Below are 20,347 nucleotides of genomic sequence, written 5' to 3'. Positions count from 1 at the left end.
TTCATTGGTCCGCATTGCTTTGTATTGTTATCGAGCAGAACCCGTCATCAGCATGGATGCATATCCCCTGGAATGATGGTTGAAGCATGCAGGGACATATGAATCTTTAGCGCATCTGGCATGTAAATATCTTGTGACACCAGCTACAACAGTGCCATGAAAATGCCAGTTCTCACTTTCAGGTGACATTGTAAACAAGAAGCGTGCTGTATTATCTCCTGCAAATGTAAACAAACTTGTTTGAACAATTGGCTGAACAAGAAGTAGGACTGAGTGAACTTGCAGGCTCTAAAGTTTTACATTGTTTTATTTTTTAATGCATTTTTTGTATATAATTCTGCATTTGTAAGTTCAGCTTTCACGATAAAGAGATTGCATTACAGTACTTGTATTAGGTGAATTGAAAAATACTATTTTTTTTTACAGTGCAAATACTTGTAATAAAAAATAAATATAAAGCGAGAACTGCACTTTGTATTCTGTGTTGTAATTGAAATCAAAATATTTGCAAATGTAGAAAACATCCAAAAATATTTAAATAAATGGTATTCTATTATTGTTTAACAATGCGATTAATTGCGATCATTTTTTTAATTGCTTCACAGCCCTAATTTTTAACATGGTTAGAAACCAGAATACAGTAGCCTTAAATTAGAGGTTGCTTTTACAAAGAGGGAGGCTTTTATTTTAGTTGAACATTAAGTTGTTGCTAGATTTTCCTCATGGAAAAAAGTAATAAAGGACTGTAGTGTAACAGTGTAGAAAAAGGAGCAAGTTGCTGAAAGCTGGATAATTTGGGGATATAGAGATGTCACTTCCTCCCTTTGCTAGGCTGTGAAATTCTTTGTAATTCCCACTGGTAAAGCTGCCAACACAAACAAAAAGACCCTGAAACTTCCCCTAAGTCCTTTGATAAAGTAGAAAAACATATAATTGGTGGAATGCCTTTATCAGTGTAATGCTTGATATCGTCTCTTAGAAGCATCATGGACAGAGTAGAAAGGTGTTATGAGGATCCAGAAGGAATATAAAAACCTAAGTAATAGCGAGAAAAGGTTGATAAAATATGTTTCGAAGCAAACATTTTTTACTAAGCGACTTTCACAGAAAAATCAGCCTTAAAAAATGCAGAGTATTAACTTGTCTCACAATTGCAGTATTTAGAGTCCAAATGACTACAAAGATATATTTCTGTGTGATATCTTTAAGCTTTTTGTTACTTCACTTAAAACTAAGTAGTTATCTTTAAAAGAAAAAGGTTGAGAAATCAGTATTTAGTTTAAACTCTCAGCAGTAACTGTTTTATGATCTGATTTATCTGTTAACACATGGTCAACCTTAAACATAAATGTAATTCTGTGGAAAAAGCTGTAAAAAATTCCCTTTATGAAAAAGCAGTGGTCTATTAACCTATCCTTTCCCCTAATTTTTAAAAGAATTTTATGAGAAGGTTTCACTGTATGCCCCACATAAGAGCATAAAAAATCAGAAACAAGAAAAAGGCTATTCAGTACATGAAGCTGTTTCCAATCAAGAGCCAGTTAACGGGCCCAGCTTAGCTAGACAGAAAGGGAATCATTCTCAAGTACCCACCACAGCTCAAAGAGGAACCAGACTTTTTTCACTGTGCTGTGCTGTGTGACTGAGGCGTGACATTAATTTTTAGTTAAAGTTCCATTGCAATGCTTGTTTGCAGCACCGTCTGTCTGCTTAAATGATAAAATAGGCTGAGCATGTACCATTTGGAAGCATTGCTTTTTCTATAAGGTTGTTTAAGGACCCTTTTATCTTACTTCTAAAAGTTAGTGTCCGTATTATTAGTGACTTTTTTTTATATGGGTGTAAAATATTGTGCAGTGCTGAAACTTCGCGTACGAAAAAGAGGTCAAGTAAACTTTCCTACTATATGTTTTGTATATGGAATTTCACCTGAAAGAGAGAAACATCTAAATGGAAAAACAAATATAGTGAAACCTGTATAAGGGACCACTGTCATTAGGTAAACTCTTAAAAGTTTGCCCCTCAATATCATTTAATTAATATAAAATACTGCAATTCTCTGCCATCTTTCATAGGAAGACCACCTCAGTTAAGCAATTGTTTTTTTTGTTAGTCCATTGAGATGGTCACCTAATTCAGGTTTCATCTTAAATGAAGCTATACATAGGATAGAGTTTAAGGACTAGATGAGATGAAGGTCTCTTAAGCATTAATTCACACACTTCTAAAAATACAGATTAAGTGCTACTGAAGAAATCAAATCTTATTTCAAGCTATTCTTAAAGTGAATTGCTCAGGTGACACACAGGAACCTAAAACTGGCCGTAACTAACCAGCTGAGAATTCTCCTGGTGCGTGGTGTAAGGAGTTCTCCATTGGTGTAAAGATGGCATAGGCAGCTCCTACACCAACTGGCCTTCAGTCCTGGGATTAGGGGTGTGTCAGGAGTGGGAATGTTGGGCATGGGTGCCTCTGAACTCTGCCAATTCTCAGATGCCTTGTGGTCCTTTAGGCACCATAATGAGTAGGTGTAAATTGCTTTAACTCATGCTGGGCCCAGGGACAGTGCAGTTTGGCCCTCAGTAACAGGGAGCTGTAGCTAGCTCCCTGATGGCCTTCCCCATCTGTGCCACATAGAAGAGCATCTGGTCCTGTAAATCCAGCAATTGTTTAATGAGTATCTGAGTATGCTTAGGCTTCAATTGGGTATTTTAATTGTAAATTATAGAGATGCCAGATCCAGCTTCATATTTAAGTTCGAGTTTTGCACTTAAAGCAAGGGTGCAGCCTCTTTATGGTGTACGAAAAATACAGCATATTCTCCCACAAAATAACACTAACGCTTTTGAGAATATAATAAATTTTCCGAGAATATAATACAGCTTGCATATATTTCTTTTGAGAGGAATAGGATAGTTTAATCTAATTGATCAGAACAACACTACAGAAAAGTGTTCAACGCAAGAAATAGGGTATCTTGCAGCCAGCTGAAAAAATGGAGAAACTTAAGGTGGGCAGAATGTAAATTACTCAGATTTAAACTTGTGCAGGACACTAACCCACTATTCTTACTAAAGACTCTTTGGACCTTCAGTGATTAAAAATGGTGAAGATCTCACCAAAAGACTTAAAGCAAAAGCTCTGTACATTCTATCTTCTCCTTCCCAGCCCCTTCCAAATATTTTGAAAAATAAAATAGTTCTCCAGCTTTCACATGTATGCAAAAATAAAGCTGGAAAATTTATCCTCACTCTCATAGCACTTTTTAATATCTGTTTCAGTTCTCAGTGGTAGGCAAGCAAAAATGTGTTTTTTAGGAGGTTCAGTTAAATTAGCATCAGCAGGCATAAAACATCATGCGGTGATCTTACTAGATTTCACATGCTAAACTGAGTCAAGATGGGCCATTACTTGAAAGGGAGCTCATCAGTGGAAGCCACGGATGTTGCAGGCAGTGATGTTTGTGGCTGGGTAGGTGAAACAATCTTTTGAATCAGCCTGAGTCAGTGGTCAGCATATGAACAGGTGCTATGCTGCTGGAGGCACTGACTTTCAGAAGCAACCCAGGAGAAGTTGCAGAAATATTGTATTAAATGAACTAAGTAAAAACAACAGATGGTAAATAGTCTTCAGTGCAAAGATTGTGTCTTCATACACGTAGTAAAATAGGTATGATTGGGGCTTTGGGGCACTGTAGTAACATAAACATGTAGTAATAATTAGCTATATTTAGTGGGTTGGAATTAAATATTTTTTGCAGCTTTGCCTTCAGTGTCTTCTAAATCTGAACCCAACATTCTAACCTATTTTTAGAAGAAATAATCTGTAAAATGTTTTCACAAAACGAGTTCTTGAAACTGGATACTTATCTCCAAATGCTAGTATTTTTTAAGGCATCTGGATTAATTTCAGTAGAATAACCCCAGGTTAGATGCAGCACTGCATTGAAAAATGCAAGGTGGAAATCTAATGTAAATTTGCTGATTCTGGAGACAGTCATTATTTTACTGAAGCCAGTGAAAAAAACTGCCATTAAGTTTTCAAGGGGTGGAAAGACTGCAGCATTGTCAACTCTCACAATTTTACCATAAATCTTCTGATAGTTCGTTTTTTTTTTTTCAAAAAAAAAAACAGCTCATGAAGTTGTGTACTTACATTAGAAACTCAGTTTTCATTTTTTAAAAGTAAGTTTCTAGCCCTCCTGGTTGTGGGAAAAAGTTGGAATGTGTGACACCTAAAGGCTCACCAGAAAGCAAATGAAAATACACAATATTTATTATATTTTATAATCTCAGGAATTTAAAGTCAATTTCATTATTTTGGGAGAATTTAATGGTTTTTGAATGCTTGGTGTTGTCAATGTTGGGATTGGAGTTTCTGTCATTAATTTGCATTACGATGTATAATGCATGTGTGAGTGTATGTATAGACACAACATTTTGGGCAGTTTAAATGTATGTAAATTTTGATATATTAAAGTGTCTTTTCCCATGAGTTCAGTAATTTACCGAGTTTGCTTCAGTTTTTTGAAGTATTTGTTTGCTTTAAAGAGAACTTTTTAAAATAAGATAAATATTTTGAAAATAAGAGCAAAAAAAAACCTGTTTGGAAGTCCACTGCAGACCACTGGAAATCAGTGATACTTGTGCTTCTCAGTCACTTAGATGCTTTTGAAAATCCCACCTGCAATAATTAAGTGCACTATGGGGTGCTCTTTATCAGGGAAAGAGGCAAAAATGCACAGTAGTGGTAAAGAGTTTGGGAGAAAAGAGCATTGGCTCTGCTGTCAGCTCTCCTTTTTTCAGTATACCTCACAACCCCCCTGCCCCCCCCCGTGATCTCTGTATCCTGTTGCAGTTGTGAGAGAATTAGGGAGTGGAGCAAAGTGGTGAGAGGTGACAGAGATCGTAGGCAGACTCATTGTGGTCTGTTCATCTTCTGACTGCAGTGATGTCCAAGCACATCTCCAGGCAGAAGTGAATGCTTGGAGTAGCAGCACAGTGGGGCCAGGGGTCCATGGCTGGGGCTCCCTGGTGCTGCAGTAACCCACCTATTATATTAACAATAACAATAAAGATATTTATTTAACTCAGCCTCTACATTTGCAAGCAAGACCCTGCAGAAAAAAGTTAGGGTGTAACTGTTAAGAGGCAAATCTAGAAGCAGAATGGGTTCCCCAAGATCATGCGAACCAGCCAGGTTTGCAGGCAGTACCTCTTCCATAACTGTGTAAAAGCAGAACAAAATCACAGGAGAGAAATCACATCTGTGGAAAATGGTTCCTCCTTAGTCATTTCATTTTGCAGATGCAATAGTTTGCTGGTCATGGAGATGTTGAGGTGGTGGTTTTCTTAGCTTGTAATAAGAAGGAAGCTTCTTCTGAATAACCTATTATAGAGGCACTATTGATGTTATTAATGATTATTACTACTTTGTCTGCAATTTTCTCATTTTTTATACGTTTAAAAATATTACCTTTAAAATTTTATTGGGTCAAATATTGCCCCCATCATTCAAGGTCCAAAAAACAATGGAACCATCTTGATTCTGCTGTGCCAGGAGGAGGTCAAATGCCCATGCGCTGTAGTAGTGAGTTGTGTGAGCAATTGCACTGTTGCTCTGTGCAAAATGTCAGGTGGAAGGGGAACCTGATTCTGTCGCTCACCAACTCCCATGGGCTTTCCCCTGTGCAAAGCCCTTTAGCTGGGTTTTTTCATCAAGCCACAGGATTTGGCCCTTAATTCACATTGTCTATATATTTTCTCTGGACTTCAGTCTTTACTTTCACAGTATTTTCCATGGTAGCTTTTCCTTTGTATTTTAATCTAATGGTGAAATAAACCACAAGTGCTTACTCATGCTATAACTTCAACATCTGACATTTGATTATTATAGCAGTTAAGAACAGGGATAGGTCTAATACTAATGTCTAACACAATATTTGAAAGCCGATTATACGCTCCCCAAAACTTTACCTATGCTTCAGTGGATTTTCATTGTCAGAGAGGCAGGCCTATATTATACAACATCATACAATAAAATGAGGATTAGTTGGTCTTTTAATACTTGAGATAATTACAGCTGACAAGCACCTGTTTAAGGATATGCTCTTAGGTACACTGAGTAAAAAACCTAAACTATACTTCCATGAAGTTTTCAATAGGAGTTTTAAATACACAAAACAGGTATCTGAATATAAGTATTTATTGTAGTCCTGGCAATCCTTTCTAATAATAAAGAGTTGGGGCTGTCAAATGATGGCACAATATCCATATCTGAAGTGACATAGCTTTCTAGCCCAGTTCATCAATCATATTTTATTAGCTTTAACAGAGACAGGCTGCTATCTGTCATTTAAATGTTGTAGTGGTGACAAAAACTGGTGCCGAAAATGTGCTGCAGGTGTAACTTTCACTCAAAGACTATTCCTAAGCAGCAAGTTGGTTTATACTCATGTGGGGAGAGAGTGCCATCTTCAGTTTCATGTGTCCATGTAAAATAGCACTGAACTTTTTGATTTTGCCTGGTGGCAGAAGGTGAAAACACATATAGCTGTAGAACTCTGGGAAAAAGTCCCTTAATTAAAATTAAAACACACACACACACACCCCCCAATAAAAGGTTTAAATATGGCACTCTTCCTTACATTTTAAAATACAGTTTATTTAGACGTCGGTTGAGACACACAACTTGCAATACAATAAAAGTCTGCATTGTGTGGGCCAAGAAGTAGGCTTTGTTTCCATCTTTAGGTTTGTGAGGACATGCGCTATAAAGAATAATAAAAATGCAGGGGGCGGGAGGGGAATGCTAGTGGATACACAAAGTGGTAGCAACCAAATTCTCATTTATTGTGTGTAGAAGACATGAAAATTATTTTTATTTACCCTGTCGTATTTGTATTATACCTTTTAAAGTGCAATCAATTCTGTGTATTCTTCAAGAACAGAATTGACTTCGTGATGTTTGCGTTGAGGTTCTGGCATTTGACCCTTGTTTTTCTTGGCACTTTTTCATTTTACAGTGGAACTTGAGGATACTCCCTGTCTCTTGTTTCCAGCATGTTAACATAGTCAAGTAAATATTATCTAGTGCAGTCACATACATTATTCTTGGGACGAGTATTTTTAAAAAGTTTTGAAGTCCAGATCAAACAATGGAATTCATTATCCTTGTGCCTGAATTTCTTTTATTTATAAGATGAGTGTTTTCTTGGCAAACTTACGTTCTTTGCCTAACATAAATCGTATAACCTTTACAATATGTTTTGTTATATTCAAATGTAAGTATAATAACCTTAATATATCTAAATTGCTTGCAGTTGGTAGGCTGAATTATTTCATTTCTATATTTTAACATTTAGTTTCTTCATATATTAAGAAGCAGATGTGTCGCAGCGACAGCAGGCAAGCAGAGACTAGGAAAGTGATTTCATTAAAAGAGCCTTGGGATAAATGCAGCACATTAGATACCCACTGAAAGACAGGAGCTGTTGATGGGGGTGACCTCTGAATGCAAGTCATCTTACTATAAACAGAAGGGTGTGGAAAGCCATTGGTCGGAGCCAAGCTTGTTTACTATCCAGATCTCCTTTTAGTTAACTTAAATAACTGAACTGAGCTAGGCACAGTGACAGTTCAAGGGAGAACAAAGTGTCTTTACCAAGAACAAAGTGTCTTTAGTAGTTCCTGGATCTAAATACAATACTGCTGACTTACACAGAGTTTCCTGGTCCTGGAACTGGCTGCTCACCTTTGATGCTGTACAGTGGAATTAAATCGGTGCTAAACATAACACAAGTATATTTTTCTGGAGACTAAGTTTACACAGTTGAGGCATTTGTTTCAGTTCTTCCAAGGTAAATGAGGTAAGCTTATGATGGATTTTAATGTGAGAGATTGATATGCATGTAGTTTAGCGATAAACTGTGAGAGATACTAGTGGGTACTATATGCACAATCAGGTCTCATTACAAAAAGGACATACTTTCTTCTCTGTAATTAGTTGTTTTGAATTTGGTTTTAACACATCCATTTGATAATAGTGACTCTTGAGTACAGTAGTTGAGCATGTAGCTCATGAGTATGAGTTCCTCAAACGCTCTAATTTTTTGTATTTTCTCAAAAAGTTTCATTTTCATTTTTCCCATTATACTTTAAATTCTATAGGAAATAAAATGCATTTTAGATAACATGCAACACAAGTCTCATACTTTATATAATCTGTAAATAGTTTATTGATTTTTTGGATAAATTTAATATAGGGAATCCTTAATGGTTAAAACATTGTGACAAGTGTCTTGATGGGAAATTATCATTTTTCAGAGCCTTAGCAATAAAATTAAGTAGTTCTATTTGGCAAAAAATATTTGTTTGCAAAACTAATTAAGTATAGATATGAAGTGAATTTATTTTATTTGTATTACATTTTAGGTTATTTCTAACACAATTTGACATTTGTTTAGAACAGAAGATGATGAAGTGTAATCATACTAAAGTGTCAGTGCTAATTTTTCTTTAAAAGGCTACCTTTTACCTTTCCTGGTAAACTTTTCTGAAGTGTTATGTGACATTCGGGAGCAAAAGTGTGGTGTTCACATTTGATTGTAGTTTTACTGCTTTGCAAAATCTCTGAATACTTTTTGATGTGGTTTGTAATAACGTAAATAGTTTCTGGAAAATGAATTCTGACTGTAAAATGTTTGGGTTTTTTTACATAGGTTCCTGCATAAAGTGTTGATGTACAGCACGTTCAAATGCATTTTTCTACCTTTGAGTCAGAGTAGTAGGCGAGTACAGCAGAGCTGTTGCTCTGCTGCGTTCAGGGGCCATGATGTGAGCTGGCATAATGATTACTGCTTCTTAAATGTCTGTTTCATTCAAGAGAATCAGACAGAGTTTGCTCTAGGAGTACTGTTTTATTATCCTAGTAAAGGAAACAAAGTTCAGGGGGGAAAATTACTTCTGTCCATCTGTGAAAATTGATTTACTGCTACAGGGAGCTTTATTGTTTAGGGAACCTGTTTTGAAGAAAGGTATGATAAATTATTACAGCCAATAAGTTCTTCAATTTAGTTTCTAGGGTCTGGTTAACAGCAAGCAGTAGTATCCAATTACATGTTTCTTTTCTTAGATTGCTCACAATTTTCTGAAATACATTTGAGTTGAATGACTTTTAACTGTCTTGCCACTTTTTTGTCACCATGATTTTTGTCTTCTAAACTAAAATAAATGATAATGCTAAAAAGCTATATAAACAACGTATCTTCTTTAATTCCTGGCTTAAAAATATTGATTTTCCCAAGCATTTTTCTGAGAAAAGTTTTCTTTAAGGCAAGAATTATTTGTTTGCAATTGTTCAAATGCTTAGAATTACATAACATATTAAATGATTTAATGAATTAAGTAGCATCACCACTATAGGTTGTGGCCTGCAAGTGATCTCAAATTTAGCTTTGGGGAAATAATGTATGTATATAGAGAAAGTAATTGTAGCTGTTAAAGAAATACAAAAGCCAGATGACTTCCTAAGTGTATGTTGAGCAAGATTTAATAACTTGTCCAGGCATTCTGTAAAATGGAGCAGGCAAATAAGAGAATGCTGTATATCCTAATTATCACTTATAGGTATGCTAAAATAGCCTGTTCCTCCTCTATCTTCTGCTTTCTTTCCTTCCTCAGCACGTAAATATATGTAGATTTTGTAAGTATTAGTATGGACTTCGGGTTGCTTGAAAATGGCAAGCTGAAAAAAAATTAGCATTGTTTAAAATATGTAGTTTTCAACTTCAGAATAAATGATAATTTATTTGACGTAATTATACTATAGTGTTATATTTTTAAATAAAACAATTGTATGGCTATGTTATATTTGTATATAAAATGCATATATATGGTGTGTGGAATTTTTATATCAATGATAGTTACATGTCCAACTAACAAAACAATATAGGATAAAACCAGATCGAAAAATACATTTCCATAGAACCTTAACAGGAAGTTTTATATTCATGTATCACCACCCATGCTCCATATGTTCTCTCACTTAAAGCAATATTTAAGAATTAGCTTAAAGTAGTAACTAAAAGAAATACTGTATAGTTTGTAAGAAGACTATAGCACAGTGTTTTGAAACATAACGCGGATTTAAAAAACCTTATTATATAATCATTCTTTCAAAAAGGATGCATTTAATTCTTTAAGAAGGTATTGATTTCAAAAGTACAATATTCATATTGTTTATATAGAATTGAAAGCAAAATGTCAATAAAATTTTAAAATGGTGGAATTCAGAAAGATCTAGTGTTTAAGCTAAAGCAAACTTGTGAGTTCCCTAATATTCAGGTAAAAATAAGCTTCCATGTGACTGATCATATGAATAAATCTCTGAATCATCAAATTAAGATACTTTAGGATATCTGTAACCTGGCTACTTATCCTTGAAATAGATAACTATGGCTGGTAATTAAATATATCTAGCAATAAAAAGTTTGGAATGCAAAAATAATTTGAAATTTTCTTTTATGAAATATAGTAATATATTAATATCTGTATTAATGTATGCATTTTAATTATTTGTATGCACATATAATTTTGATATACAATTGTTTGCTTTTTAATCAAATAAAAAAAGGTAAAAGGTTTTGTTAGATCTTTAAAAATCAGTCAGTCAGATTTTGTTGTACTTACTTTTGCTTTGAGAAAGTTACAGAAGTAGTTATATTCATATACCAGGTAAGCTCTGTATTCAATTAGAGTCAGGACTGAGGAGCAAAGATGGACATTATTCTGAATGTTCAAAATATTAGCTCCACTAAAAGCACAATTTAACTTGATTGATACTTGAGTTTTAAAGCAAATAAGAACTAATTTTTGCCTGTGGCAAAACATCTTTGAAGTTTCATGCTTGTGATGAAGCTGGATTAGTTAAGTGGTAGAATTCTGGCTTGGTGTGACCCTGTTGTGCCTGGCAAGTTGTGATAAATGGGAGAATCTTTCTTAACCTTGTGGCCAAAACATTCCAACATCTCATGTAGAAAAAAAAAGGATGTGGATGACTTTTCAAGTTAAGTGTGAGAAGAAGGAGACTCTTTTCTCTGTTTAAGGGATGAGCATGAGTGCATACTGTGTTTATTTTCTGAAGTACTCAGATACGCTTGAGAACACCATGGAAAAAACTAATGCATATGAGTGGTCAGATTCTTTATCATTGTTGCATATTCAGCGGTCTAGAAACACATCCTTCAATATTAAATTGTATATTTATTGTTGGTTTGCACCTTTTCATGTTCATAATGCTAGTTGTTCTCACACTTTCTAACTGCAATAGTTTTCTTTAAGTAATGCTAATTATTTGTATAAAATAGTCCAGACCAAAATGGAAGGATTCCTGAATCAAAATAATTGCCTTTTCATTAAAGAATCTACAGTACGATTGAAAATATGAACAAAATAGAACAAATTTGAGAAAGAACATAAAATAATTGTTGTTGGAAAATTTGTTTGACTGTCAGAGCACTTTTGAAAAATAAATACTTTCAACATGAAAATCTGTCCAGAGTGGTAAACCTGGACATATTAGTGTAAAACAACAAACCAGTCATATTTCCAAATCTAAAAAAAAGAGAGCAAGAGAAATACTTACATATGAGCTGAAACAAGATCTATCAAAGCAACTTGTGGTTCTTTCTGTGGTATTTTAAGTGCTATATTACCTCAGATGTGGTCCCTATTGACTAATAATGAAAAATGTACCATTAGTTGATGGTCTGAGATTTACTTATATATTTCATACTGTAAATACGGATATTAGTGCAGGTGCCAAAGAGCTATCCCACAATTAAAAGGAAACAGGGCATTAATATTTCAATATGTGTTTTAACTATGACTTTATGTTGCTATAATGCTTTAATATACATGCACATAAAAAATAAATAAAACAAGTACATAATTACCATATTTTGGGGTGTTTTATGTAAGCAAGAGTTGGTTGTGTATCCCACCATGAATAAGTAAGATGAATAACTATATTATATTACTATATGATATTTATATTTTTGATATGAGTGTAAATTGTAAATGGAGTAAATGTTCCCAGAGCGTGAGATTGGTGCCTATTGACTGAATGAGTAATATCTTAACAAGTCAAATTACAAAATCTACATACCTTATAGCATTTAATATCTACACCATATAGTAGGCTTATGTATATATTTAATTTTGATCTCCTATGTATTTCTTGGAGAGTATTTTTTAACCTGCATTCCAGTGTGTCCTCAGGCACTGTAGTTAATGTGAACATTATTCTGACTGGCATGATTAATTAAGCACGCTCAATAAATATTTTTTTCAAAAATAATTCTTTCCCAGCATCTGTTGTACGACAGTAGAAATGTATACTTTTAATCCTTGCACTGGGATCCAATTCTCTTGTGAGGTTTTATTTGTTAAAGTTCAGTGTGACTATTAATGAATCCAGTTTTTGATAAGTAAGGATATGTATATGACTTAAGAAAGTAGTTATATTATCTTATTTAACTAGCAGTTTATTCAGCAGTGGATTTTTAATGTATTTAATGTAAGTAGTTTGTTGAAATGTTCAGTTATCTGACATAATTTATTAATGTGACAATAGCTGTTAGAAATTATTTTTATAATACTAAAAAAATTAGTGTGACCAGTGAGCAAGAACAGAAATATATCAAACTGAAGAAAAGGGACAACTATATATTGCTTTTACACTGTCAGTTTATATATAATGCTTGAATATTTATTACTTTCTCCCATCATGTCCATATTTTCCCCTACATTGATTTTTAATATAGCATTTGTATAAATGTGAGTGTGTTTTTTACTGGAATGTTTTTGTTGTGTTGTCCAAATATGTAAATATTGTGCAGCATCCCGAGTGTTGCAGTGTAATCTTAAAAAAGTAAAATTATGTATTGGTATTTTAAATCCCCCAGATTACACTATGACTGTGTTATATTTCAGACAGTAAGCATGAAAAAGACAGGAAATTCCAAAGTAACAGTTTTAAAAAACAATGTTATCTCTCCACATTGCCTGTTATCAGAGGTGCTAAGTGCCCACGATTCCCATTAAGTGGTGTCTGAAAATTAAGTCTAGGCCAATAGTGTATGAAGTAGTGGGCCCTAATGGGCCAATACCTCCAATCCTACAGCAGATGCAAACCTGATGCAGGTACAGGGCACTGTTCTGTTCTTCTACTTTGTCCTCCTTCAAATCCATCCTTAAGATTCACTTCTGCCAGGATGCCTACAGAACTCTGCCAGCTGATAATGGGTAGGCAGGTGGTGAACCAAACTGTGTCCATATTACATGGTCCTGTTACTGTTACCTTATCCCCATTCTCCCCAGCCTGTTTGTTTTGTCCACGTGTTGCACCTTGGCATTAACCAAGGCCCTGGTCCTGCAAAGACTCATGTACATGCTTACCTGTGCTCACTGTGAGTTGTCCCAATGAAGACAATGGGGCTACTTACAGTGCATATACTTGTACAAGTTCACAGATTTTTGCAGGATTGTGTCCCAAGATTGAACGTTCTCTGGGGTAGGGACTGTCTTTTTACTCTCTGTGTTTACAGCACCTGACACAATGTGGCCCCAATCATGCACTACTATAATTCTACAGCTACCCTTACTGTTACTAAGTTGGACAGCTGAACATATCCATGAACTAGCCAACCAAAATTTGAATGGGGCAGGATAACTTCCCACCCAGGCAATTAAAAAGGCTAGAGGAGTAAATAATCAAAGGGCTCAGATTCACAAGGGAACTAGTTTTCTAAATCCCAGATTTAGTTGCTAGTGTGATCAACAACCCTCCCTCTCCTGGCCCCCTTCCTTCAGCTGCTTCCTAGGTGTAGGTGTCTAAACTCACTAGGTGCCTAAGTTTCTGACTCTCGGCATGCACCCTGCTGTCTCAGGCAGGTAACCCATCTCATGCCTAAGCCTCAGTGCAATCCTCAGACCAGGTGAAGATGGGCTAGACAACACCTGTTTTGCTTTAGGGGCCTGATCCATTAGTTGTGCTCAGAGCATGCCTACTCCACACAAAATGACCAGAGAGGAGTGGGAGGTAGGGGAGGAGGGTGAGTTTCCTAAGCACTTGGCTAAAGATTATAAGGAGTTATGAGTGTGCTGCTGCTGTTTTTGCAAGAAATAGCTTAGGTGCTTAAGCATCACGCTCCAGAACATGGGCTCCTGGCTGTAGATTAGAAACAGAAATAAGAACCTCCCACCAGCCCAGACTTCGTGCCTAACATTGTGAGAGGGATTGGGTGTAGAGAACACCCTAATCTGCATCTCTCATTGGCTAATTTAGGCACTTCTGCCTCAAATGCTGGCTTTTGTGGAACCCATTCTCAGGGGCCTATCTCTTCCTATTCCGTGTATAGGAAGTCTAGGTACCTAAACCACAATTTGCAGATTCCGGTGATTTTCAAGGCGCCTACAAGTTAAATGTTGTGGATCTGGACCAGGGGCTTTGCTGCATTTCATTTGGAGGCAGGAAGGACAGGCTGTGTTATATCTCTGTTCCAGAGGGTAGAAGGGAATTCTCAAGAGGCTTAAGGCTTTTCAATGCAATGTACTTGAATTAAGTACAGTAAGTCCTCACTTAAAGTCCTCCCGGTTAACGTTGTTTCGTTGTTACATTGCTGATCAGTTAGAGAACATGCTCATTTAAAGTTTCACAATGCTCCCTTATAATGTTGTTTGGCAGCCACCTGTTTTGTCCACTGCTTGTAGAAAGAGCAGATGGTTGGAGCTAGCTGGTCAGCAGGGCCGTCCTTAGGCATAGGCAGAATAGGCAGCCGCGTAGGGCCTCACTCTGCCTGGGGGCACCACTCTGCAGGCAGCCCAGACAGTGTAGAAGCAGGGCTGCTGGGTCCTAGAGAGAGCCGACTGCAGCACAGTCTGAGGAATGGGATTGGCTGCTGGGGTCTCTGGGAAGGGGAGGGAATGGGGTTGGGGAAGGAGCTCACCTGTGAGTGTGACTCTTTCCCCCTGGCTGAGGTCAGGTGAGGCAGGCTCTGTGGCTCTGGAATCAGTATCCTTTGTTGTCCCCCATAACATCCATTCTTCTCCCCCCCGCCCGACGGAGCACCCCCTCCTTTCTCCCTCCTCCCCAGGAGCACCCCTCTCTCCTCCCTCCCCTCCGTCAGGGCTGGGTTGGGTGAGGTGCTGGCGGATAGGTGGGTGGAGGGCTGGCTGGCTGCCTGCTGAGGAATGAAAGTGAAAGTAACTCACTTCCTCGGCAGGCAGCCAAGATTGGAGTGTCACACAGGGCTTGGCTGGGGTTAGCCAGATGTGTGAAAAATCAGGATAGGGGATTGGGGTATAGTGATCAGATATCCCTATTTTATAGGGACTGTCCCAATTTTGGGGTCTTTTTCTTATATAGGCTCCTTTTACCCCCCCCCACCATCCCTGTCCTGATTTTTCACACTTTCTGTCTGGTCACTCTAGGTGGGGGTAATTGGTGTCTATATAAGACAAAGCCCCAAATATCGGGACTGGCCCTATAAAATCAGGACATCTGGATCTGGCCACCTTAGCTGGGGAGCGCCTCTCCCCCGGGCTGGCAGCTGCCAGCGATCCATCTCATCCGGGGAGAGCTGCACAGGGCAGGATGAGCTGCTGTGGCTCCATGGATGCCCCGTCCCTGAGATCAGATGCTGTGCTAACTTCACCATGGTCCGTAAGGCTGGTGGTGGTGCCCATTGGCGTGTGATTGGACCTGAGGGTTTGCTGCTGCTGTTGCCACTCTGCGCCCCAAGAGGTGGATTTTGGGGTCCTGCAGTTTTCCACCTATCTCCTCCTCTACTGCAGCTGTTGGACCAGCAGGCTGGGGGGGTGAGCCAAGCATGAAAGCAGTACTGTGTTGCCATTTAGATTGTCATTTAACAACTTTGTTTGCCAAAAATTCTTGCTAACAATCCTGAATCCAATTTCAATATTTTTTTTTTAAAAAAATCAATATCTTAGCCAAAAACAGAAAATTAAGTTGTTGACAATTATTAGTGACAGGTTTGGTTTGAGGCAGGGAGTGGGCCAGTTTTCATCAGAGAAACAAAAAATGTTGACTGACTTTCCTATAGCCTGTTACTCCTGATAAGAGCCCTACAACAACTGTAATAAGCTCATCTCCTTACTAGTGTATAAAGCAGGGGTTGGCAACCTACGGCACACATGTCAAAGGTGGCAGGTGAGCTGATTTTTGATGGTATGCAGCAGCAGGCTGAGCGGCTTAGCCCATCACTGCTCTGGGGTTCCGGCTGCTTCCCTATTGCCAGCTGGGATACCAGCCATCGGCCCCACTCAGCACCTGCTGCTGACCTGGGGACCCCCAAGGAACCCCAGGCTGGCAGTGGGCTGAGCAGGCCAGCTGAACCACTCAACCTGCTGTCAGCCTGGGGTTCCATTCACTCAGCCGGCAGCGGGCTAAGTGGGATGGTGGCGGGCTGAGCAGGGCCGGTGGGGGGTTGAGTGTCTCAGTCTGCTGCCAGTTTGGGGTGCCAGCAGCACTCAGCCTACTGCTACTCCGGGGTTCTGGCTGCCGGCCCCTTGCCAGTCAGGAGCTCAGCCGACAGTCTCACTCTGCCTCCTGCCAGCCTGGGTGAGCAGAATCCCAGGCTGGTAGCAGGCTGAGGGGGGGTTGGCGGCCGGGATCCTGGCTGGCAGGAGTTGGTGGTCAGAACCCCAGACCAGCAGCAGGCTGAGCAGGGCCTGGGATCGTTGTCTAGGGTTCCAGCCACCAGCCCGCTGCTGGTTTGGGGTTTCATTTACTCAGCTGACAGTGGCCTGAGCAGGACCGGTGGCCAAGACCTCAGATAATAACAATAGTTTATTTATATAATATAGACATAGAGAGAAACCTTCTACAAACATTAAAATGTATTACTGGCACGAGAAACCTTAAATTACAGTGAACTTGGCACACCACTTCTGAAAGGTTGCCGACCCCTGGTATAGAGTGACCATATGTTGTACTAAGATTCTCCTGCTTTTTTTTTTCCCTGTGAGTCAGTATAACTTTTGCCAGCCCAGAAGTTGAGCAGTCAATGTTTTACGTTTTCACAATGTTTTCTCCAACTTTCATAAAGTAAATACATAGTTAATATGAGTTAAAAAGGCCAGGGACACTTCTTTGTGAAGAATCTGTACAGCAGATCATGCCCATAGACGATCCAGAAAAGAAATTTGAGGTTGAATTTTTTAATGTTGTGATGGATAAAGCAGTATCTGCTGTTGATGAAAGGTTTAATACCCTGCAAGTACACCATGAACAGTTTGGATTTTTGTACGACATAACTAAATTCAATGAAATAGGAAAACAAGAGCAACTAATGACAAAGTGCAAGAACCTAGAGAGCCTCCTGAAGCACGGTGATAGTTTTGATTTAAATGGACTTGAACTGTACGAAGAATTGAGTACACTGTCATCAATGTTGCCACATGCAAAATCGGTGATGGACATTGTACAGTTTATTCATACCCGCAAACTTGTTGACATATATCCTAATGTGTACATTGCCACTCGTATTCTACTGACAATTCCTGTAACAGTAGCATCAGGAGAATGGAGTTTCTCAAAACTAAAGCTCATTAAAAACTATCTCCGCTCTACAATGAGTCAGGAATGCTTAACTGGTCTTGCTATTCTTGCAATCGACTTTGTCTTTGTCATACGATGACATTATTACTGATTTTGCAGCCAAAAAAGCCAGAAAGATTGCTTGTAATTAAAAACAAATCTTTGTTTCAATACCTCTTCATATAAATTTCCAATAAAATTTTGATAAATTAAAATATATATTATTTGCATCATTCTGTCATATCAGAATTTTTTCTATAGTGCTGCTTCTTTAGTGCTAGTCCATCAGCATTACAGTGTGCTTAATTAAGTTAAACTGGTTTTAATAACGTGAATGTGGCAAGTTTTCCAGTACTGCAAGCTTATGTTTGTGTTGCTAAGAGCAGATCAAGCACAGGGGCACCAGTTTAATAATCTCGCCTAGGGCACCATAAATCCTAAGGCCGGTCCTGCTGGTCAGAGCTTGTAACCAGAGTGGAACCAAAGTCCCTCATCAGCTCCTCGCTCCCCTAAATTCCGTGTGCGACAGCTGCCCAGCAGGCTACCAATTGCTGGCCGTTCAGCTGTTCCTTCCCCCACTGCCATGTGCTGCTCCTGCCCTCTGCCTTGGAGCTGCTTCTGGAAGCCTCCTGCTTGTTGTGTGGGAGGGGAGGGGGCTAATGTCAGGGTGTCCCCCTGCTCCTGCCTCATGCTTACCCCATCTCCATAGAGCAGGGGGGAGACCCAACAGGGCTCAGGGTGGAGGGAGCTTGCTCACAGCAGCTGCTGTCTAAACTTGCTGATCTACTTAAAAAGGTAATGTACTTAGAGTGCAGTCAGCCTACTTAAAGGAGCAATGGGTATGTCTCTCTCTCACACACACACGGTGTGTGTCTTTCTACCATGCTGTCTCCCTTCCAATCCTGCTGCCTTGTAGAATGTGAGGCTACATTAACAACAGTGTGTTAACACTTAAGGGCTCAGCGCCAGTTCATCATTTAGCAGTAAGGCATTCCCTGGGAAATATCCCACCCTCTTCCATCCTCGGACTTCACCACCTCAGCCAAACTTCATAATCATCATTGCTGTGTATAGTATTAAATTGTTTGTTTAAAACTTATACTGTGTGTATATATATACTATAGTCTTTTGTCTGGTGAAAAAAACCTGGAACCTGACCTCCACTATCTACATTAATTCTTATGGGGAAATTGGATTTGCTTAACATCGTTTTGCTTAAAGTCACATTTTTCAGGAACATAAGTACAGTGTTAAGCAAGGAGTTATTGTAAGCAAAAATTGGCTGTTTTCATTGACTGGGAGGATTCAGCGTGGTCTTAATTTTATACGATCCCTGTGCATGTGTCATTCTTGGGTAATCTCACAGATTGTTTGATACCAAATGAACAAAGTATATTTTATGGTACCATAATTCATGAATTTAACAAAACACACAGAAGTATACTGAAGTATACCCTTGAAAGCAAAAGTAGGAATAGGAAGCACTTTGCATTAGTATTGCCATGGAAACATTAACTTTTGAACTTCTCTTTGCTTAAATTTTCAACTTGAAAGTTTTATTATTAGTTTTTCTTTGCATTGAATTGCCTTGGTTTGTTTTGAAAGAAAGAAAAGGAGACAAGAAATGAAAAAGAACCTGGAGGGTCCAGTGTGGTACCTGGGTTTCTTACATAGCATTGAAGGATTTACTCTGTCAGTATCTTCTTATTAAATTATTAATTGCAGCAAAGAGATGCCTTAACTCATTATTAATTTTTTTGATTACTATCCCTCGTGGTCTCTTGGTTACGCCTAGTTTGCTAGCCCTGTGATCTTTCTACTGAGCCAGAGTGGGATCTGTGAGAGAATGGGACTATGAGATTGTTTCCCTGGGTCCTGAGAGTATTTATTCAATACCTGGAGAAAGGTTAGATGACTGGAAAAAATCTTTGCCATCAACCCTAGAAAGAGATACAGGAGCTACTGAGGTATAAAACAGCATATGCACAAAATTAATGCATCAAGGATGTGCCCAGGTGCATTAGCTGTTTCTCAGCAGACCCTAGACTCCTACAAAAGTCCAGAGAAAGATGTGAGCAACTCCCTGACTTCTCTTTGCTTAAATTTTCTACTCTGTTTTCAAAGAAAGGAAGAAAGAAAACTTTCATGCTGAAACTGGAAAAGGGGATATAATCCTCTAGTACTGGCATCCCTTAGCCCCATCCTTTCCTAACCTCCAACCCCACTCTCAGACACAAATATCGTGTTCCCACAACCTGATCTGCAGTGTTCTTGTTCCTTTTATCAATACGGCCTCTGATGTCTTCATAACTTTGGAAGTGCTTCAGGTGAGATTTCATATGTAATAGTCAATTTCCAAAATCCACTTTCATACTCGTATTTGAAGTCAGTGGGGCATGCTTTCACCCCAAAGTTTGACAAGGTTCTTCAGTGTTTGGTTTATTCAAGATGGGATTTATTTATTTTTTAATTACAGTAATTAACAATTATCAACTTTTACTTGCCAAAACAATATTTTCTTCCATAAGAAAATGGGATAGACTGTATATGGTAGGTGTGCAGCAGGAAAATAGTTAATTTATTAGCTGAGCTGAATTAGTTAATTAGCAGGAGAGATTCATATAACCTACAGTATTACATAATATTTCCTTTAGGTTCAGGCTACTCTGACTTTTCAGCATAGCTAATTCCCTTCTCCTTTATAATCATTTTGAATGCTAGCAGTAAA

The 20,347-nt window shown here is 38.2% G+C and overlaps 1 protein-coding gene across 12 annotated transcripts in view; it reads left to right on the top strand.

Annotated features, from left to right (window-relative positions):
- Positions 1-20,347, top strand: part of EYA4 (EYA transcriptional coactivator and phosphatase 4) — a 243,987-nt gene that overhangs the window by 95,689 nt on the left and 127,951 nt on the right. The window contains exon 1 of one of the 12 annotated variants that reach the window (XM_050949622.1): positions 7,649-7,867. The exons of the other annotated variants lie outside the window; for them this stretch is intronic. The gene's annotated coding sequence lies outside the window, so the exon portion shown is untranslated. Of the gene's footprint in view, positions 1-7,648; positions 7,868-20,347 lie in introns of those variants that run through there. 12 annotated transcript variants of the gene reach the window in all.

The sequence above is a fragment of the Gopherus flavomarginatus genome, chromosome 4, assembly GCF_025201925.1.
Source record: "Gopherus flavomarginatus isolate rGopFla2 chromosome 4, rGopFla2.mat.asm, whole genome shotgun sequence".
Classification (NCBI taxonomy): domain Eukaryota; kingdom Metazoa; phylum Chordata; order Testudines; family Testudinidae; genus Gopherus; species Gopherus flavomarginatus.
Note: the sequence above shows the minus strand (reverse complement) of the source record. Positions and strands in the feature narration are given on the sequence as shown.